The sequence below is a fragment of the Pelodiscus sinensis genome, chromosome 5, assembly GCF_052426305.1.
Source record: "Pelodiscus sinensis isolate ZL-2025 chromosome 5, ASM5242630v1, whole genome shotgun sequence".
NCBI classification, from domain to species: Eukaryota; Metazoa; Chordata; order Testudines; family Trionychidae; genus Pelodiscus; species Pelodiscus sinensis.
In genome coordinates, this window is record NC_143056.1 from 117063785 (window position 1) to 117087051 (window position 23267).

Here is a 23267-nt window from a genome sequence, read left to right on the forward strand (position 1 = left end):
GCTCGCCTTGCCCAAAGGCTGGGCCTGGTTGGTGAATGGTTTTGGGCTGTGATTCTGGAAAATGTGAACTTCACATGGGACATCGTGATTCTGTCTGGTACAGGGGCAGCCCGTGAGTATAGGCCGACTTGGCTGTCACCTAGGGTGCATCCTTCAACGAGGCGCCCAATTATGACATCATTCCATTGACGACCGTGCAGGCGGGGGCGCCGATCGCGTGTTCCGCCTGGTGCACCATCTGCCGCAGCCCGCCTCGGGCCACCCCTGGTCCAGTATAATAATTCACTTGCAAAAGGTTACAGTAGCTGACACTTTTCCTCTCCAGTGTGCTCTAGAAACTCTAGTTACTTCTCCCAATACTCCCGTGGAACAGGCGTTATCTCTATGTTTGAGGCAAGGAGGGTAAGTGGCTCATCGAAGGCCATAACAGAAGCATTAGACCTGAGGTAGGAAGCCATCATATACTGCGCCTTGCTCTGTCACGGGGTGGCACAGCTTGACAACGTTTCCACCCAGCGGTTCCCAACCTTTTCCATATGGGGACCCATTTTGACAATTCAGGAAGACTTGGTGACCCAAGGCAATTCAAAAATGGGGGGAGGAGAGGGGATAGAGCCACCTCGGGAGACACTTGGCAACCCTTTTGAAATGTAATGGCGACCCATATTTGGGTCCCGACCCATAGGTTGAGAAACCCTGTTTCCACCACTCTCTTTGTTAGACACAGGCTCCCATTTGAGAGACAGAGAAACAATCATGGGAAACACCACTGGCAAAAACAGGAGCCAGTTCCTTAGCTGGCATAAATCAATGTAACACCAGTTATGATTTCCTTCAAGTTTCCACACATTTGGAACAGTCTTTCCCCACAGAAGCTGCTTTTGGAGGGTGTACTTTTAAAGACTCCCTTGTGGAATGCATCTCAAAGGGGTTGCAGTGTTAGTCTGTGACTTTACAAACAACGAGTCGTCCTTCGGCACTTTAGAGACTAACAAATCATAGAATCATAGAATCATAGGACTGGAAGGGACCTCGAGAGGTCATCGAGTCCAGCCCCCCGCCCTCAAGGCAGGACCAAGCTCCGTCTACACCATCCCTGACAGATGTCTATCTAACCTGTTCTTAAATATCTCCAGAGAGGGAGATTCCACCACCTCCCTTGGCAATTTATTCCAATATTTGACCACTCTGACAGTTAGGAATTTTTTCCTAATGTCCAATCTAAACCTCCCTTGCTGCACTTTAAGCCCATTACTCCTTGTCCTGTCCTCAGAAACCAAGAGGAACACATTTTCTCCTTCCTCCTTGTGACACCCTTTTAGATATTTGAAAACCGCTATCATGTCCCCCCTTAATCTTCTTTTTTCCAAACTAAACAAGCCCAGTTCATGAAGCCTGGCTTCATAGGTCATGTTCTCTAGACCTTTAATCATTCTTGTCGCTCTTCTCTGTACCCTTTCCAATTTCTCCACATCTTTCTTGAAATGTGGCGCCCAGAACTGGACACAGTACTCCAGCTGAGGCCTAACTAGTGCAGAGTAGAGCGGCAGAATGACTTCACGAGTTTTGCTTACAACACACCTGTTGATACAACCTAGAATCATATTTGGTTTTTTTGCAACAGCATCACACTGTTGACTCATATTCAACATGTGGTCCACTATGACCCCTAGATCCCTTTCCGCCATGCTCCTTCCTAGACAGTCGCTTCCCATCTTGTATGTATGGAACTGATTGTTCCTTCCTAAGTGGAGCACTTTGCATTTCTCTTTATTAAACTTCATCCTGTTTACCTCTGACCATTTCTCTAACTTGCTAAGGTCATTTTGAATTATGTCTCTATCCTCCAAAGAAGTTGCAACCCCACCCAGTTTGGTATCATCTGCAAACTTAATAAGCGTACTCTCTATCCCAATATCTACATCATTGATGAAGATATTGAACAGTACGGGTTGCAAAACAGACCCTTGTGGAACTCCACTTGTTATCCCTTTCCAGCAGGATTTAGCACCATTAACAACAACTCTCTGACTACGGTTATCCAGCCAATTATGCACCCACCTTATCGTGGCCCTATCTAAGTTATATTTGCCTAGTTTATCAATAAGAATATCATGCGAGACCATATCAAATGCCTTACTAAAGTCTAGGTATATGACATCCACCACTTCTCCCTTATCCACAAGGCTCGTTATCCTATCAAAGAAAGCTGTCAGAAATGTATTAGGTCATGAGCTTTCGTGGGTAAAACCCACTAATGAGCTTATGGTCAGTAAAGGGCCTCTAAGCATGACTGCTTTGTGACTCCCCTACCATGATTTTTGTCCAGTATCACAGCTGCTCAGTGTTTATAGGTTGAACCAAGTTTTTTTCTAGCTGGCAGCACCGCAAGTTTCACTTGGAATAGGAAAGGTAAGTTAGGGTATGTCTAGACTGCATCCCTCTGTCGGCAGAGGGATGCAGTTTAGGCAGGTCGACATTACAAATGAGGCAGCACTTTGTCGGCAAAATGCGGGAGTCTAGAGGGGGATCTGTCAAGAAAGAAAGCCTTTTTCGACAGATCCCTTATGTCTCCTGCAAGGAGGTTTACAGGATCTGTCAAAAAAGGTTTTCTTTCTTGACAGATCCCCCTCTAGACTCCCGCATTTTGCCAACAAAGTGCTGAGTCGGCAAAACACGGTGGCCATTTTTATGCAAATTAGGCATGGGATATTTAAATCCCTGCCTCATTTGTAATGTCGACCTGCCTAAACTGCATCCCTCTGTCGACAGAGAGATGCAGTCTAGACATACCCCTAGATTCCTCCCCCCATGCATGTGACTCTGAGGCCTGAATGAACTTCCAAATGTTTCCAAACTATATGAAACTTTTTGAGTCTGCAAACTTGGATGGAACTTTGGAGATGATCAAATTTGGGTTTAGTTTATGTTCCGAGTAAAGACACAGCATCGCTCTTATTTTTTTCATGCTCTTTTAACCACCCTGTCTACTCTGCAGTCATCCCCTATACCAGTGGTTTGCATGATCCAGTTGAAGAAAATTGTTGATGTCTGCGACCCAACATAATATGACTAGAGTGTGGGGCGGGGCTGAGGATGAGAGCTTTGGGGTATAAGAGGGGGCTCCGGCTCTGGGGGAAAGGGGACAAGGCTGGGATAGGAGGGGCTCACCTTAAGCGGGTCCTGGTCAGCGGCGCAGTGGGGATACTAAGGCAGGTTTCCTGCCCTCCTGGCACTGCAGACAGTGCTGCTCCCCCAAAACAGCCAGCAGCAGGTTCCCAGCCAATAGGAATGCGGAGCTAGTACTTGGGGCAGGGGCAGTACATGGAGCTCTCTGTGCTCTTCTGCCCCCCACACTCCATGTAGGAGCTGGGCCTGTGCCAGCCGCTTCTGGGGCACAGCGCAGTCTGCAGTGCCAGGACCTCGACTGGTCACCCTATCCCCTTGCAACAGTGAGACCAAGTGCCCGATATTACACAGCCTAGTACTTGGTCGCCACCTGTTTTTTGAAACCCACTGCCCTATACTGAAGGCTTCATTGGTGGCAGCTTTGTCGATGGGGAAAGACAGTTCCCCCTTCTAGCATTGCCCTGGTTTTGAGTGACAACTTGTTTATGCAGTATTCAGAGCAGTTTGCATGTTGCTCAAGAGGTCCAGCGAGAGCAACGTCGGAGAGTATGGAATCACTTCTCTGATCCCAGCTATGAAACTTTCGCCAAGATGTCAACTTGGCCATGTGAAGGAAGGCAGAGCTGACCAGCTGCAATGCCCTCGCTCCCCCATCGTTGAACTCAGCTGACAGATGGCTTGGCAATTTTTCCGTCAGTGAATCAGCCATTCCTACCCTCACCGCTTTCCTAGTATGTAACAAATATCGGCTCAAATACCAAACAGAAGTTTACTGTTGAGTTCCTTTTCAATACTAATACCCTTGGGTTGTCTGAATAGGCTATTGTAAAACAAACCTAGCTCTTAGGACATGCATGCTACTGTTTGGCTTCCAGCCCCAGCTCCCTGGGGGGTGATCTAGTCAACTTGTGTGAGCAAGTCTCATCACTAATTTTATGGGAGACCTCGAAGGGAAATCCAGTTGCTTCAGGAAGCATTGTTGGCAGCACGCTTGCCTTTGGGACAATGGTGAACTAAGCAGTACAACTAATGGTAAGAAACCCCAGGTCAAGACAAACCATAAGAGCTACCAGTAGGCCCTAGACAAAGGATCAGATTCCTCAGTGCAGCCACTTTGCACCTTGCTGTTGTTATCTTCTGGTCCCAAAGCCCAGGAAGGATTGTTGCAGTTAAGAGGTGGCCCCACTCTCCTATGATTTAGGGCTGCTCTACGTTATAGGTTAAGTTGATCTATAGTGCCCTGCGCAGATACAAAATTTGTATCTGCATCTGTATCTGCAAAAATGAGCTGCAGATATTCGCATTAACATCCACGAACATGGCTACCCATGGATATAAAGTGAATATCTGCACATTTGCAGGGTTCTAGATACAAATTATGTATCTGCCTCTGCATCCATATCCACAAAAATGATATAAAGCGGATATACGTGGATTTGCAGGGCTCTATTGATCTAACTTGCATGGCTCAGGAGCATGAAAGCGCCTCCTCCGGAGCACTGCAGGTTTTGCACTGTCCATGCTGCTGCTATGTCAGCAGGAGACATTCTCTCTTCAACGTAACTTCCGCTTTTCACCAAGGCAGAGTAATTTTGCTGACGGGAGAGCGCTCTCCTGCTGGCATAGAGCATTTTCACCAGACACTCTACAGGGGTGAAGTTGTGCCGATGTCACGCTGTAATGGAGATGTGACCTCCGAATGGATGTCAACGCCTCTCTTCCGGGCTGTGAGCATAGCAGAGGAAAGGCCGCTGATGTTGTTGCAACTGTGCTTAAAACACTGAAAATCAAGTGCAGAGCTTTCCAGTGACTTTCACCCAGCTAAATCTATGGGTGACAGTGACTGTGACTTGGAGAGAGTGCCCAGATGGCAGGTTGATTTTGAAAGAGGACAGCTGTTTGAAGCTGCTGGAGAGAGAGACATTTGGATTGTTAAGGGCCAGGCTGCTGAAGAGGGAAAAGTAGACAGAATACCAGTGTAATCACCCCCAGGAGGATTTGAACCTAGGACATCTGAAGCTGGTTATAGGAGCCTCCACCCTCTGAGCTAAAAGCCAACTGGCTCCCAGCCCCTGCAGTAGAGGTCACTTGGTCTTATCTGTTGCTGTGGTCTAGGTGCCACTGCATGGGACAGTGAACCACTCTAGGTATACGCGTTACAGCGGGAAGGCAACCATAGGAACAATTCACCCCATGGATGACAGTGTTACATATGTGGTATCTATGTCAAGTGTGTACATTGCTGCAATTTCCTCTGAGCTACTACCTGGATGTAAGATACTGTTTTTTGCAGCTACTGCTGCTAAGTAATTTGCCAAAGCTATCTGCAAAATCACAGTCACCACTGGTGTTTACCACTGAACCTCCTAAAAACATTGGCGCTGACTTGAAAATCTCGACTTTGTAGCTGATTATTGGCTCGTTGTTTATTTGTTTTCCTTCTTGCATCCTGTCCAAGTGCTAAATCCTGCGGTCAGGGCTAGGTTTACAAGTAGACAACATAAACCAAGGGTGCTGAAGTTTCAGGGCCTTTCCGCTGGTCCCAGATCAGCTGGGATTACAAGCAGCTAGGGCTGGATGCCACTGCTCTAACATGGTTCTAGCCTAGCTTTCAGAGCGATCCATTAACACTATGCCTCTGGTGTTGGAATGACTAGCAACCAGCCCTGCCCGGATCCTTACTCTGTGACCTTACTAGGAACTCTGCCTGAGCAGTGGCTGCAGCAGAACATGGCCTCTGATTTCTTTTCTGTTGATGCAAACGGAGTAAATGAATAACAGGACATGGCGTTGACTCAAAGCGAGTGAATGCACAGAGAGGGCTTGAACCCACTGATGTGCTGAACAACCTCATCTCCTCTGGGAGTCGTTCCACTTGCGGATGTGCAACTGCCTGCAGAACTGGGCACCTGCAGGACGCTTTGGGGGTAGGGAGAGTCATGTTGATACAGTGATACATTGCTGTTTATACAGTTCCTGAAACGGCACCAGGCCTATCTGTGTCGGCCAGACTTTGGACTATGTGTGTTGGGCTCATAGTTCTGTGTTTTCCTTGTGGGTTAAAATTAGAAAGAGGATGAAAAGAAAACAACTCTCAAGCACAGTTTAGCCAGAACGAAAGTGTTTCTGCTACCCTGTCAAGCTGCTCTGCTGTGGAGTGTTTTGGCGAAGGAAGCTTTGCTTCCTCGGTAGCAACAATAGGCCATTGGTCTTCTATCACTTTTATCCATTCCTGTGTTATTTACTCTGGAAGGCCCCATCAGTGTCTTCTGTCCCTAACTGAACATAATAACAGCGAGCAGTCCGGTGGCAAATAGAGACTAATGAATATATTAGATCATGAGCTTTTGTGGGTAAAACCCACTTCATCAGCGAAGCTCGTTTTTAAAGCTAACAGACTAACATGGCTACCCCTCTAAACATAATAACGAACACGTAAGAATAGCATAATGCAAATAATTATTACAGGCCCCTGGAGTTGCCAGATATTTTCACAAAAGATACTGAACGTGGTGGGGAAAAAATTGGTTGAACAAAAAAAAAAAAAAAAAAACCCCAAAACAAACCAACACATACAAAGAGCGATTGTGCCTTTAAATCACCACAGTCCCTGCTTCCCTTAGCCTGATGTGGCAGGGGAAGAGTGTCCCAAACGGCGTTCCGTCCAAGAAAAGCAGAAAATACCGGACATTTTACATGTCCGGTATTTTCTGGGTTTTTTTTTACTGGGCAGAGGCAACAGATACTGGACTGTCTGGGTCAATACCAGACATCTGGCAACCCTACAGGCCCCCACTAAGTTTGGGGCCCCACTGTACTAAGCAATGTGTAGAACCATAGCGAGAGAGGATCCCTGCCCAGAAAGCTTACATTCTATCTTTGGCGGCGTACGAGTGACTTAAGAGAGGAGCAGTGAAATCCAAGGGTTAAAATAAAAGAGGATAACCGGTGCCTATATTATCCAAGCTCCTCAAACTAGGGGGAAATATTCAGCCTCAAAAATGTGCCTGCTTTGACAGTCCCAGCCCTGGGCAGAGCAGAAGGGGAAAGATTTGATTTCCTTGTGGGTTCCCAGGACCCACAAAAAGCAAACCTCACTGGGGCCAAGGGTAGAAAGCTGAAGCCCTTATGTGCACCACTCAGAACTGAAGCCAAAGCGTGAGAAACTTATCTTTGTGCTGCCCTCTGTGGTTTGTGGCCACAGGCAAATGCCCTGCTTGCTACCCCTTAATACCAGTCCTGGCTTTCATATGCAGAAAACAGTTGTTGTGAAATAGGTGGACCAGAGTTTTTATAGCATGTGGGTCTGGGCTCAGAAAGAAACAGACTGAAAACTACTAAGAACTTGGGCTAGTGAATACATGTGGCAGGAAAGTGGGGAAGTAGTTACACTTGGAGTTGAAGGGGAACAGAGGGTCGGATGACCAGACATCTCAATATTATTGAGACCATCCTAGTATTAGGGGGTTTCTCCTATATATGCAACTATACCTTCCCATGAATAGAAAAGAGCGTCCCGATTTTTTGCACTTGGTACCTGGTAACCTTAACAGAGGGAAAGTGCTCTGTCAGCTTCTGAATAGCTGTCTGTGTTCAATAGCAGAGGGGAAAAAATGAATAGTCTTACAGCACCTTAGGGTATGTCTACACTACAGCACTAATTCGAACTAACATAATTCGAATTCGTTAATTCGAACTAAGCTAATTCGAATTAGCGCATCTAGACCTAAAAACTAGTTCGAATTAGCATTTTGCTAATTCGAACTAGCATGTCCACATTGAGTGGACCCTGAACAGAGGTTAAGGATGGCCGGAAGCAGTGCCAGCAGGGCATCAGGTTAGGACTTCGAGCGTGTAGCTGCTGTCTCAGGCTAGCCGAGGGCTGTGCTTAAAGGGTCCCAACCCCCACTCTGGACAGACAGTTCTCAGGGGTTCCCCGCCTGCAAAGCAGTCCTGGCTTGGAGTGCCCTGAGTGCCCACGCTTGGCACATCACAGCACTCGGCCATCAGCCCGGCTGCACTTGCCGCAGGCTGCCATGAATGGGTAGCAGGCTTCAAACTAATAACAGAAAGTTGTTCTTCACAAAGCAAAGAGTCAACCTGTGGAACTCCTTGCTGCAGGAGGCTGTGAAGGCTAGAACTAGAACAGAGTTTAAAGAGAAGTGAGATAAGTTCATGGAGGTTGGGTCCATGGAGTGCTATTAGCCAGGGGGTAAAAATGGTGTCCCTGGCCTCTGTTTGTGTAAGGCTGGAGATGGATGGCACGAGACAAATGTCTTGGTCATTGTTTCGGTCCATCCCCTCCAGGGTCCCTAGTGTTGGCCGCTGTCGGCAGACAGGCTACTGGGCTAGATGGACCTTTGGTCTGACTCAGGACGGCCATTCTAAGCTCAGGGCTCAGGGTCGGGGGGTCTCACTGGACCACCCTGATTTTTATGCAAACCTGCTCCTGGGTGGCCAGGCTGGCAGCTCTCCTGCCCTAGCCGGCCACTTTCCTGTGCCTAGTGCGGACGTCGTGGATGAGGTCCACAATGTCTGCACTAGACCAGGCGGGCGCCCGCCTCTTGCGACCCCGGGCAGGCTCCCGGGAGCCGCTAGCCTGGTCCCGGGAAGAGGCGGAGGGCTGGGTGGCAGCAGGTAGCTGGTTCGTGCCGTGCCAGGTTCAGGGCCTGCTGGCTGGGTGCTGGCAGGCTTGCACCTGGCACGGGCACCGTAGCCAGCCCGTGCCCCTTTAAGGGCTCCGGGGCCAGGAGGGGGGCAGACGAGTTTCCCTGGTGGTGCCCAGAGTGGCCACCAGGGAAAGCTGGGGAGGGCTAGCCTCCCACTAGTTCGAATTAAGTGGCCACACAGCCCTTAATTCGAACTGCTTAATTCGAACTAGGCGTTAGTCCTCGTAGAATGAGGTTTACCTAGTTCGAATTAAGCGCTCTGCTAGTTCGAATTAAGTTTGAACTAGCGGTTTGTATGTGTAGCGCCTATCAAAGTTAATTCGAACTAACGTCTGTTAGTTCGAATTAACTTTGTAGTGTAGACATACTCCTAGAGACTAACAAAAATGTAGATGGGCACAATCCACTTCTTCAGATGAATGGAGTGTAAGGGGTCCAAAGTTCTAAATAGCAGAGAAGTTACTACTGAGAGCTTCATTCAAGCCTAGAAATCTCATATGCATCTCAGGGTATGTCTACACTGCACTCTAAAATCAAAATAAGATATGCAATTTACGCAAATTGTGTATCTTATTTCGATTTTATTTCAAAACAGGCTATTTTGAAATGTGGTGCATCTACACGGCACCAAGTTTTGAAATAAAGCACTATTTTGAGACATCCTTTATTCCTCGTGGAATGAGGTTTACAGGGATGCTGAAATAGCATGTCTATTATTTTGAAAATTATTTCGAAATAGCGGACACGTTTCTTGGACGCAGGGTAGCTGTTTCGAGATACCTCTGGTATCCCGAAATAGCATTGCAGTCTAGACGTACCCTCAGCTGGGGGTTAACCATTGGGCAATCATAGGAAGAACAGGATCAGAAGAAGGGATTTTATAAGGAGGAAAACAGTGTGAAAACTCCCCTTGTATGCCCTGTACATACATAAACCTCTTCCAAATGAGCCATATCTCAGGAGATTACAAATTGAAGATGGAAGTACCTCAAGTATTCTCAAAGATCTCAAGAATGTCTGGTCCAAGTCACATGAAAACAAGCTATTCTTTTTTAATTCACAGACCTTTTCAGAACTCCAGATAGGAACCCTGCATGTATTTGATTACAGCTTTGAGTGAAGAGTTGGGTTAGGTCTTATTTATTCTTACTCGGTCTATTCCTCATTTCTTTCAAAATGGCTGCTTGTTATCTTACATTACACTCATCTCCACACTATCCAACCCTTCAACTTGTTAATCCAGCAATAACACTGCAGGTCTATCTGAATATCTAGTCAGTTCTATAGGGAGAAGGACGGTCCAGTAACAAGGGTGCTAGCAGGGGACCTGAGACCAAGTTCCTACTCTGCTACAGTGTTCCTGTGGCAACTTGGGCAAGTCATTTAGCTTCTGAATACCCGAGTTCCCCATCTGTCGAATGGGAACAAAAGCTCCCTCTCACAGGATGCATCAAAGGTATTTAAATACTATAATTTATGTGGGAAGGGCATTTAGCTTTTTATTTTTCCCTCAAGCTCTCTCTCTGCTTTCTTAAAGAGCAGACTACTCACTTTTTCTTAATCTCCCTCGTCTCTCAGATTTTCATTTTCTTTCTTTCTTGCTAGCGTGCTCACTTTCCTCTCTTATTCCATCTTTCTTGTGCACCTATAACAGGCTGGCAATATTAACAGATCAAATCATTCTTTGATCACCTAACAGAAGTGAATTTGATTCTCAGGCTATTATGATGCTGTTGTCACTCTAGGGCCAAAAGAAGGATGCAAAAGCAAATAAGGTCGGAGCCTTCTATCGAAACCTCAGTGCTGATATGCAACACCCTTCATTTCCATCTCTATCTCCATCTCCAGGCCTCCTTACCGGTCTTTGCCACTGCAGAACTCTATACACTATTCTGGTTCCTTCTCTTGGGCCAAATAACCACTTATCATACTGAAAAGTGTGTATTGATTGGAGAAACTGATGGATTTCTTTGATGCCATTATTAATGAAAATATTATTTCATTCATAAAGGAAAATATGTTAGCCAGGACAGACAAAATATGACAAGTGCCCTGGGCATTTGGGGCACGGATTGAGTGGCTTGACCTCTGAGGCAGTATCTCTGTTTCAGCAATTGAGAAGGCCTCCTTCAGCCTGTTATTCAGCACAGATAGAGAGATAGGTCTGTGCTGAGTCCATGGCTTGCCTGTCCTTTCTGTGACCTTTGAACCTAATTCCCCCCCTTCCCTCTTCAGCTGAAGAAATCAATACCAGAATGAAGCAGGAAGGGGAGAAAAAGGAAAGTAGACATTGGAGCAGCTCCAGCTGCAAACCATTTACGTTCACAACTGGAGCAGAAGGCTTGCAAGCGCAATAAATGAATGAATTGGGGTAGTTAAAAGTAGGCTGCTATTGGCATGGGAACCTATGCTGCCCCCCTTTCCCTAGCTCATAGCAGTGGTAAATAATAACAATTTGCATCCTTGCCCCTTTCATCTGATCTCGGGCGGGCGGGCGGGGTCTCCAAGGGCTTAACAAAGGTGGGAAAGTGTAATTATCTGCATGGAATATTGATCATAGTGATGTCAGGTGACACTCTACATGTTAGATGCTCCCTATATGTTTGATGCTCTCTGAGAACTCAGTAAATGCAGCAGCAAACTGAGAGAAAACATCTTCTTAGTGGGCCTCAGGGGGTAGCCATGTTATACACACTTCGTCCGATGGAGTGGGTTTTACCCATGAATGCTCTAGGACACTGCATATTTTTGTTATTCTCTCAGGTGCCACAGGACTGCTCATTGTCTTCTTAGTAGGGAAGTCGGAGCTTTGTGCAAGAGGGCCAGTGTAGACAACGCGGTATTGTTTTGCGCAAAAAAGCCCCGATCATGAAAATGGCGATCGGTGCTTTTTTGCGCAAAAGCATGTTGAGATTGCCACGGACGCTTTTCCGCAAAAAGTGCTTTTGCAGAAAAGCTTCTGTGCCAATCTAGATGCTCTTTTCCACAAATGCTTTTAGCGGAAAAACTTTTCCGTTAAAAGCATTTGCGGAAAATCATGCCAGTCTAGATGTAGCTGAGCAGCATAGTTTTTCCGCAAGAACACTGACAATCTTACAGGAGATCGTCAGTGTTCTTGCGGAAATTCAAGCAGCCAGTGTAGACAGCTGGCAAGTTTTTCTGCAAAAGCAGCAGCTTTTGTGGAAAAACTTGCCAGTCTAGATGCAGCCATATGGTATAGAAAACTACATCAAAAGAACATTAAGTTTAAGCAATCAGGGTATGTCTACACAGCAGCATTATATCAGAATAACTGACGTTATTTTGAAATGACAAAGAGCGTGGCTACACAGCAAGCCTTTAATTCAAATTAATTTCAAGCTGCAGGACTTCTTACTCCAACTCCTGTAACCCTCATTTCACGAGTAGTAAGGGAAGTCGAAGGAAGAGTGTTCTTCCTTCAACTTGCTGCTGTGTAGACAGCGTCAAAAGCCAAATTAAGCTATTTCAACTTCAGCTATGCAATTGACGTAGCTGAAGTTGTGTAGCTTAATTCAACTTTTGCCTTGCTGTGTAGATGTATCCTCAGAAGTTAGGAAGTGCCAGCATTAAAGTGGCCCACGGCCACCCGCTGTGCGTTGCTCAGTTTCTGTGGATCAGGGTCAGATTGGCAGTGAAGTCAATGGGAGCTGTTCATTAAACACAGAAAGTGCTATAAAAAAAGCTAAGGGTTCTGAAAAATCAAAGCCTGCATGTGTCAAATTGGGCACCTAAGAGTTGTAGAACTGTCTGGCAATTTTCACCTTACTCTTTCTGTGCCTCAGTTCTCCAGCTGTAAAGTAGGGATAATTGTAACAGGTAATCTCAGAGAGAGAGATTGAGGGTAAATTAATTAATGTTTGTGATGCATTCAGGTAGTTTGGTGAGAGTACCATAGGCCAGGTCCACACTACGGGGGAAGGTTGGTTTAAGGTACTCAATTCCAGCTACATAAAAAAACGTAAGCTGATCTTCAGCGCCATCTTCATAGTGGGAGGTCGATGGGATAAACACTCTCATTGACTTCTCTTAATCCTCATGAGGGGTAGGAATACAGGCACTGACAAGGGTGCCCTCAGCATTTGATTTGGTGGGTCTTTATTAGACCCACTAAATCGAATGCCAGAAGATTGACCACTGCCACGATGATCTTCCTGCAAGTGGAAACGTGACCATAGAAATGTTCCAAAGGAAATTAATAATTCTCCATTCACTGCAGAGTTTGGATGGTGTATAAAAATAAGCCCTGGGGCCACGTGCTGAATGCAGAGTATGAAAAAAATCTTGACTAACTCCCATTCATTAAATAAGGCAGGAGTCCTGTGGAAAAAATAGTATGTGATCACGTAATTAGAGACTATCATAATGCATACACAGAATGGAGCAACCTAAAGACTGGCATTTCCTAACTTTTGAGTGCTCATTTTTGCATTTTTACTGTTCTTTTAAAGAATTTTTAAACACCATGTATTATAGAATGTACTGAATTCTAATGTGGCACAACATGTTTTGAATGCATAAAATTCACCATTAAGATTTTGTATGAGAGTGCAATTTGGATGAAGCTAGGTATCTTAAACGTGAATGCCTTATGGAGTGGAGGATTGTATTTATTAATAGCCTTGTAGGCAATGAGAAGGCAGCATGCAAAAATGCTAGAGTTTTTCCCCTTAACTTCTTATTTCAGTGCTTTTAAGATTTCCAGTGGGCAGGGTGTGGGGAGATGAAACCTAAATTTGTCACTAAATGTAATTTTGGTTGTGTTAATACATATTTATGACAGAACACACTGACGCATCCTGTATATAATATATTTTAAATGTCATGCAAATGAGCTCATTTGGTGACTGGAAAATACACATTGCATATTGCATATGGAATCTCCTTCACTGGAGATATTTAAGAGCAGGTTGGATAGGCATCTATCAGGGATGATCTAGACCAGGGATGGGCAAAAGAGCGAGTTGATCTGGCCTGTGGAGGCCCTGCCACTCCCGCTGTGCGCTTCTCGCAGGAAGAAAAGAGATTTTGTGTGCTCTCCCAACCCTAAGCCCTGATTGGCCTGGGGAGGAGTGGGGAGGGGGGGGGGGAGACACGAAGTCTCCTCCCGCTCTGCGAGGGATGCGGCGCTTCTAAGCACCTCACGCTTCTTGCAAAACGGAGACAGGGCGGGAGGAGATTTTGCGCACTCCCCCTGCCCCCAGGCCAATCAGGGCTTGGGGGTGGGAGGAGGGGGCACACGAAGTCTCCTCCCATTGTACAAGGGGCTCAGCATTTAAATTCAACCACCAGCTGCTGCTCAGCTGGTTGCTGACTCTAAGTGCAGTGCTCCCTTGCAGGGTGGGGGCAGGGAGCAAGAGACTTCATGTGCTCCCCCTCCTCAGGCCCTGATTGACCTGGAGGCAGCAGGGGGAAGCACACAAGGTCTCCTTCCACCGCCAGGGGCACGGATACCTAGAGGGAACTGCAGGTGAGGAAGCACGGAAGTGTTCTGGCCTCACCCCTTCCAGGGCAGCCCGAGGCCACTTCAAAATTTCTGAAGTGGCCCCTGGTCAAAAATTATTGCCCACCTCTGATCTAGACAGTGCTTGGTCCTGCTATGAGGGCAGGGGACTGGACTCAATGACCTCTCGAGGTCCCTTCCAGTTCTCAGATTCTATCATTCTATGATTTGAGAGAGAGAATGTCTAAGCAAGGGATCTAGAATGTCGTCATGGCAAGATCTCACTTTCCAGCTGCTGGATAAAAGTTAGAGCCTGGCATAAAACAGTATTTTTCAAATTGCATTGATCCTGTGACTTTGTTTGATTACAGTGACTTCTACAGTGGTCTCTAATACACCAAGTCAGATTTGATCATTGCATTGGATGGATATTGGTGGAGTAGAGCCACAATGGCTTCCTGTCAATCCGCTCAACCCGCTCATAAGGGCTCCAAGAGACTTTGGATCAGGTCCTGTGAGAGCCACTGTAAAATCTGGCATGCTTAGAAGAACATCGAGCTTAGTTTAGATGCTGGGAAGTGGCAAGAGCCATTTTTATATTCTTTGTCACAAGAAAACAAACTCATCCTTTGCACCACCATGATTTTGCATCACAAAGCAATCTTAACACCACAAGGAGTGGCGACATTATGTTGGTCTGAGACCAGGCATCCTTAGGGCTTAACTCGTTCCTGCCCATACTGTAGCCAGAGGACAGGTGGGGCTGGGTTATGTTGGTGTCCAGCAGCAGTCTGGAGATGCTAGCTGCCTTTCAACACTGTGCCGGCAGGAAGGGACAAGCTGTTCCCATCTGTGGGGCAGGCGGGAGGGAAGGGAGGAGGACAAGAGATGAGCTCTGCAAAGACATTCCCCAGATCATCCCTCCCCCCCCCCACGCCTCTTCTGCAGGCAGGCCCTCTGATGGGGAGGGCCAAAGGGGCAATTGATCTAAGGCCTGGTGAGTCAAAGGGGCTGGGGCTCTGGCTGCCATTGCTGCATCAGCAGTGGTGTCTGGAGCTTGAGCCCTTTAAATCATCACCAGAGGGTCACACTGCACACTCCAGGAGTCTCTTAGGGCTACCTGGAGAGGCAGGGATGCTGTGCCGTGTGCTCCAGGCAACGCTGGGCGTGGGGGCACCACAGTCCAATGGCACTGAGGGCTGGCTGCCCTTGGCCACATACAACCCTTCTTCCCTCAGCCTCAACCCTTCCAGGAGTATGGAGCTGCCTCCCTCCCATCCCCCCGTTGACTCCCTTGTCTGTGGGTGGAAGTAGGTCCCATCCCTTCCCTCTTGCAGAGTGCTAAAAGGCTGCTGCGGGCCACAATCTGATGAGAACCCCAGCAGAAATTGGGGGGAGGGCATGTGACCCTGTGTGACATGGCGCCTTGCCCCCCCCCCCGCCCCGCCACACACGTTGCCTCAGAAGACATGGTGCCAGGTACCAGGAGACACCGGTCGGTCCTGGAGACCAGCCCGGCATAGAGAGCAGAGAGCACTAGGCAGCGAGGGGAGGGTGAATCAGTCAACCTCTGTGTGGGTATGTCTACACTACCTCCTAGTTCGAACTAGGAGGGTAATGTATGCATACCGCACTTGCTAATGAAGCCCGGGATTTGAATTTCCCGGGCTTCATTAGCATAAGCGGGGAGCCGCCATTTTTAAATCCCCGCTGCTTCGAACCCCGTGTAGCGCGGCTACACGGGGCTCGAACTAGGTAGTTCGGACTAGGGTCCTATTCCGAACTACCGGTACTCTCGTTTCACGAGGAGTAACGGTAGTTCGGAATAGGACCCTAGTCCGAACTACCTAGTTCGAGCCCCGTGTAGCCGCGCTACACGGGGTTCGAAGCAGCGGGGATTTAAAAATGGCGGCTCCCCGCTTATGCTAATGAAGCCCGGGAAATTCAAATCCCGGGCTTCATTAGCAAGTGCGGTATGCATACATTACCCCGCTAGTTCGAACTAGCGGGGTAGTGTAGACATACCCTGTGAGAGTTATATGAAAGAGAGAGAGAGAGATTGTGTGTGTGTGTGTGTGTGTGTGTGTGTGAAAGAGAGAGAGAGAGAGAGAGACCCTCCAATTTTATGTCAGTTGGAACTTTTGTAATTTATTGTTTTATTGTCATTGAACTCGCTTGGATACAAGTAATTTTACCAGGTGTCCCATGTTGCACATATTAAAATATGGTCACCCTATCTAAAAATATTGTTGGTATTAACTATTTAAATTTCAGTATTTCTGTTACCCCTATAAATGTCCAGTCCCTTTTTGAATTTAGCAAAGTTCTTGGCTTCAACATGGCCCTACTATTTTTGCTGTAGTATTACTATTTTTATAGTGCCATAGGCATGCATGGCATTTTATAGATTTCAAGTAAATTTTTGCCCTGAGGAAGTTACAATTGAATTGAGCTGTTTATAATCCAAATATAGAACCAAACCAAATCCTTTTCAACCCAGAAATGGAAAGATAAAGGAAGAGAGAAGAAGAGGAGGAGCAGCAGATGGAGAAGAGTCAGAAAAGAGTGGTAGACGAGTGAAACAAGAGTGGTAGACGAGTGAGAGGAAAGCCCTGGATTTTACCATTAGCTGCCAGTACATTAACATTGAAATCTCAGTGTGGATCTGGATATGTTGACACAGATCAGGTGCTTGCATAGGGGTTGGAAACAATTTTACCTGTTACATTCTCTGTAGTTTCGATGTTAGCAACATAACTTCATGGCCTGGAGTGATTATATTACAGCTCTCTGTCCCTTATCTGCTATGTAATCTCATGGCCCGAAGACATTATGTACTCTCTATCCCCTCTCTGATAAAAATAAAGTATATAAAAACATACACACACATACACACACACACACAAAACCCCAGGCCAAAAATTCCCTTAGGGGAACAAGCTGTGACTAGATAAGAGCAGGCTAGAAGGCACGTAGCTACCTCTTGTGCTGATTGGGACAACTGGTGAGGAGGGGTGGAGGACAGAGAATGGTGTGAGGTGATTGGGGGACAGATAATGAGCAGAGTAGAGCAGGATGGGAAAGAAAGTTAAGAGGGAGGCAGAATGGAGCAAAGCAAAGGGAGCCAAAGGAACCTGAAGGGGATATGATTGGTCTTTTGGAATTGTAGTGCTTTTAATCACAAGTGCCGTAGTTGAAGAGGAACATTTATAAAATGAACCTTTCAGGAGCATGTGCCACCAGCCAGTTTTGGGCTACCACTAGAATATGAAAGCAGGGCACCACACATCTATCAGTTGAGCTAAAGAAATTCATCCCACTATACGCACTATGATGGACTCATTCGCTTTTTATGTGGACCTGCACCCATGGGCAATAACCCTGGTGGGTCATACTAGTATGTAACAACCTTTCCTGCTGATCTTTATGCCACATCGTACAGTCAAACCTTTATCATGTGTAATGCATGGCTCTGATTTTGGGGCACTGAGCCAGATACTTCTGAGTTTTAATGCAAGCTCTGCCACTGATCTCCTCTGGGGCCCTTGGCAAGTTTTTTAATCCAGTGTCTCCATATATTCTACTGTCAAACAAGAGTAATTTATGCACATCAGAGAAGAGCAGGGAGGATTCTTTAGTTAAAGATTGAATAGTTCTTTGAAATGTGGTAGACTAAGTGTTATTAAGATGGAGGGGAGAAGAATGAATGATAGAGATGGAAGGATAGAAGAAACAGATGGAGAAAGGATAATGAAAGGAAGTGGGCTGAGACAATGTGGGAAAGGAAAAAGAAACATCGGTAGCTCAGTGCCTTGGAAAATCAAGCCACTGGTTGATACCTGAGTTTCCGCCCTTGGGTAGACACATGACCAGACAGGGCCTGTGAATAGCAGTCTGCTACAGTAAGGTTTACTCCAGTGCAAGGTCTTTTTGCACCATGCAATAACTTGAGTTGCCATTTGCCTGCTCTTTGGCAAACCAGCACAAGAGAAGAAGACAGTCTCTCAGCGAGATCTCCGCAACACCCCAGTGGAATATTTTATATTTATATACTTGACTCAACTGGTGGGAGCGTGTCGTTAACAAAGAGGACAACTATTAGCGGACTGAGCTATGTGAAAACATTCCCACCTCCTACTGGTTTCACTGATGGGGGATGAATAATTTTTTCACATATGTTCTTTGCAATGAAAAATATTTTGTATTTTTTTCTTGAGCTAAAAATTTGAAAGATGTGATGATTTTGCAGGGATCAGCTTATGGACCTTCCACTGACCTCACTCCCTGCTTCCATGCACTTGTTTATTATTATTATTATTATTTGTACTACAGTGGGCAAAGAGATTTCCACCAATATTGGGGCCCTGTTGTACTAAGTGCTGTATTTACCTACAAAAAATGTCAGTCTGTCCCAAAGAGCTAAGTAAACAAGACAGACAAAAGGTGGGAGAAGACAGTGCGCGTCTACACAGCAAGCCCATTATTTTGAAATAATTTTGAAATAATAGGCTTCTTACTCCAAATCCTGTAACCCTCATTTCACAAGGAGTAAGGGAAGTCAAAGGAAGAGCGTTTTTCCTTCAACTTCCTGCTGTGTAGACAGAGCCTAAAGCCAAGTTAAGCTACTTTGAATTCAGCTACACAATTAACGTAGCTGAAGTTGTGTAGCTTAATGCGACTTGAGCCTGCAGTGTAGATATACCCAAAAGGATTACTATCCCCATCACAGAGGGGGAACTGAAACATAGAAAGATCAAGGGATACATTTTCAAAAGAACCTCTTTCCCAGCAAGGCACCAAAATAAATGGCTACTGGGTGCTGAGCTCTGAAACCTTGGCCATACTCCTTTGTCACAAAGGGAGTTACATCACTTTTTGGAAAATGTTGCCAGTTTTTTGGTGCCTGAATGGGAGCCAAGTTCCTTTGCAGAGCTGACCCCACTTGTTGGGTGCAGAGCAGCAGACAGGTTCTATGTGACTTTCTCAAGATCACATAGGTAGCTTAGGCAGAGTCAGGAACTGTGACCCAATGTTTCCAGGCCATCTTAATTGCAAGACCAACCTTTCTCTCCATGTTTGCCCACCATGTTATGTTGGGCTGGGAAGGCCCTGCCATAGATCTGTTGCCATGGGAGAGGATTGTCCAGCCCATGGCTGCCACTGTGACTTATGTCAAACTCCACTCCTCCTCTGCATGAGACTGTGAGAAAGAACATGGACCAGGGACAATGATTAACAAAGCTTTTCTTGCAATCAACAATCTTCAGACCATTCTGAATTACTGTTGCGTACTTCCCATGGGAACGAATTGTCCCCATTATCTCAGTGTCAGACCAATTAGAACAGGCAGTGAATATAATTAGCATGCTCAGGAGAATACATCTAAATCTGTTTAGACACATTCTTTAAACCAGTCAGCAACAAAGTTGTCCTCACAGCTGTTCTACCCCCCTATGTTCCTCAAAAATAAAATTATTTGCCCTCAACTCACGCACGCACAAAGCCTGCCATATCAACTCCCCTGTCCATTAGCTCCCATGACCTCTTCTGGTTCTCTCCCTCAGACACTTTCCACAGACTCAGGGCTGGCCTTACCATGAGGTGAACTGAGGTGGCCACGTCAGGTGCCAGACTGTGGCGGGGCGCCACTAGAACCCAGAGTGTAGAAAATTGTGTCTGCTGCTGGTGCATATGTATTCTCTCTGCTCTAGATGCACAGAGATGGTGGAGTGCTGTGCTGGAGGAAGGAGGGCACAAGAAACATAACAGGCAGGCAGGAGAAAAGGTGACATGGGGGCATCATTTGAGCTCCCCGCCTCAGGTTCCAAAATGTTGTGGGCCGGCCCTGCACAGACTCCTAGAGTGTCGTACATTTTCTATGCATGCAGTTCCATTCTGAGCCCCACCACATCCTCTTTGTTCTGCTTTGGGACCTAAAGCAGACCTACTGCTAGTTGGGGACTCCCCCAGCATATGGGGAACCAGCTTACCTGGCCCTGTGTCACCTACCTCTACTCAGCCACCTCTGTTTACACAAAATAGAGGCATTGGACTAAAGAACCAAGATTCCCGAACATTTGTGCAAACAAAACTCATTTTACCTGAAGAATGTTTCCTAAGAGTGACTATTCAGGGCTATGAATAGATATTGGTTATCACTATTTTTCCAGAGGTCAGCCAGTTCTATTCTTCACCCTGTTTATTACATAATAATACCTACCAAGCCACCCTCCCTTGGAGGAAATAAATAAGGCTGTTGGAACATGGCAATGTTCTGCCTTTATGATCTTTTCTTAACATTATTTATGGCAGTTCTGCTGCAGGGCATTTTGATGGTATTTTCCAATCAAATTCCAAGATGTTTGCATCTTTTGGTGGCAAAACCCAACCCCTCACCTGGTTTCACAGGAAGAATTTTCAAAATATTTTTAAAAATACTGGAGGGAGTCTCTTCAAATTAGCACTTCTTCAGTCTTATGTGCAACCGAACAGCCCAATTTGACACAAGAGGACACCTCTTCTTAAACAACAACAGCAAATGGCTGACACTAAACCAAAAGGACATTTTGGACCAGTTTTCCAAAACTGAAATGAAAAAATCCTATTTTCAAAGGTTTGATTTTGTTCTGATGCTTTCATTGAGCATGGGCATGGAAACAAGCAGAAGGCCTGGAGAACAAAGAATGGAAATATCGGAGAGGGAAACAGAATCAGCTGGGGCAGATATTCTCTTCCTGGAGATCATGACTACCATCTCCTTTCCATTTTGCCTAGTGGGAGATGGGGCCCGGCTCGATCTTAGCTATATGTGAAAGGGGTGCCAGATGGGAGCAGATTTTCAATGATAAAAAGTGTCCCGGTTGGAGCATAGGACTGGGAGAACCAGCAAGAGGAGAAATCTTCCTGCAGAAGGAGGCAGAGAGAGAACTCCTAGCTTGGACAATTCTTTTCGCACCTGTTCAGCTCCACCTACTGGAGGAAAGGCTTTGTTGTCCTATAAATTCCCCAGAAAGTCACCAACTCCTCCTGCTGCTCTCACTTCATGTTCTTTCACCTGAGTCAGCCTCATGCCACCAGCCAATGAAGAGGCAGGAGGCAGGGGGTGATGCAGTAGCTGAGTGTGTCCTCAAGACATGGAAAGGGAATAGAGAGGAAAACCTTCCAATGGCAGACACAAGTACTTGAACCAGGGTATGTCTACACTACAAAGTTAATTTGAACTAACAGACATTAGTTCGAATTAACTTTGATAGGCGCTACACTAGCGCTCCGCTAGTTCGAACTTAATTTGAACTAGCGGAGTGCTTAGTTTGAACTAGGTAAACATTCTACGAGGACTAAGCCTAGTTCGAGCTTACTAGTTCAAATTATGGGGTGTGTAGCCCCTTAATTCGAACTAGTGGGAGGCTAGCCCTCCCCAGCTTTCCCTGGTGGCCACTCTGGCCAACACCAGGGAAACTCTATTGCCCCCTTCCCGGTCCCGGACCCCTTAAAGGGGCACTGGCTGGCTACGGTGCCCATGCCAGGTGCAAGCCTGCCAGCACCCAGCCAGCAGACCCTGCACCTGACACGGCTCGAGCCAGCCACCCGATGCCACCCGATGCCCCCCAGCCCTCCCCCTCTTCCCGGGACCAGGCTGGCGGCTCCCTGGAGCTTGCCCAGGACCGCAAGAGGCGGGCACCCGCCTGGTCTAGTGTGGACATCGTGGACCTCGTCCACAACCTCTGCATTAGGCACAGGAAAGTGGCCGGCTAGGACAGGAGAGCTGCCAGCCTGGCCACCCAGGAGCAGGTTTGCATGAAAATCAAGGTGGTCCACTGAGACCCCCGACCCTGAGCCCTGAGCTTACAATGGCCGTCCTGATTCAGACCAAAGGTCCATCTAGCCCAGTAGCCTGTCTGCCGACAGCGGCCAACCCTAGGGACCCTGGAGGGGATGGACCGAAGACAGTGACCAAGCCATTTGTCTCGTGCCACCCCTCTCCAGACTTTCACAAACTTTGGGCAGGGACACCACTCCTACCTCCTAGCTAATACCACTCAATGGATCCAACCTCCATGACTTTATCTCACTTCTCTTTAAACTCTGTTCTAGTTCTAGCCTTCACAGCCTCCTGCAGCAAGGAGTTCCACAGGTTGACTCTTTGCTTTGTGAAGAACAACTTTCTGTTACTAGTTTGAAGCCTGCTACCCATTCCTTTCCTTTGGTGTCCTCTAGTCCTTCTTTATGGGAACTAATGAAGAACTTTTCTTGATGCACCCTCTCCACCCCACTCCTGCTTTTAGAGACCTCTATCCTGTCCCCCCTCTGTCTCCTCTTTTCTAAGCTGAGAAGTCCCAGTCTCTTTAGCCTCTCTTCATATGGGACCTGTTCCCAACCCCTGATCATTTTAGTTGCCCTCCCCTCTCCCACCCTCTCTCTTCCCCTCTCCCACCTCCTTTTCCCAGTCTCCCCCAGTTTTGTTCAATAAAGACAGATTCCATTTTTGACCACAATTGTCCTTTATTTTGTACATCAGGAAGGGGGGCTAGGGAAGGGTAAGTGGAAGGAGGTGAGGGAGGAATGGGGTACGAGCCTCCGATGGGGAGGACTGGGCTGGCTCTGCGGGCTTCTGGGGGTGGAAGCTCTCCTGCAGCCTCCCAATTGCCCCCTCTTCCCAGATGGCAGCCTGCGGCAAGTGCAGCCGGTCTGATGGCCGAGTGCTGTGATGTGCCCAGTGTGGGTACTTTGGGCAATCCAAGCCAGGACTGCTTTGCAAGCGGGGCACCCCTGAGAACTGTCTGTCCGGGGTGGGGGTCAGGTCCCTTTAAGCGCAGCCCTCGGCTAGCCTGAGACAGCATCTCCACGCTCTAAGTCCTCCTCTGATGCCCCGCCGGCACTGCTTCCGGCCATCCTTAAGCCCTGTTCAGGGTCCACTTAATGTGGACATGCTAGTTCGAATTAGCAAAACGCTAATTCGAACTAGTTTTTAGTTCTAGACGTGTTAGTTCGAATTAGCTTAGTTCGAA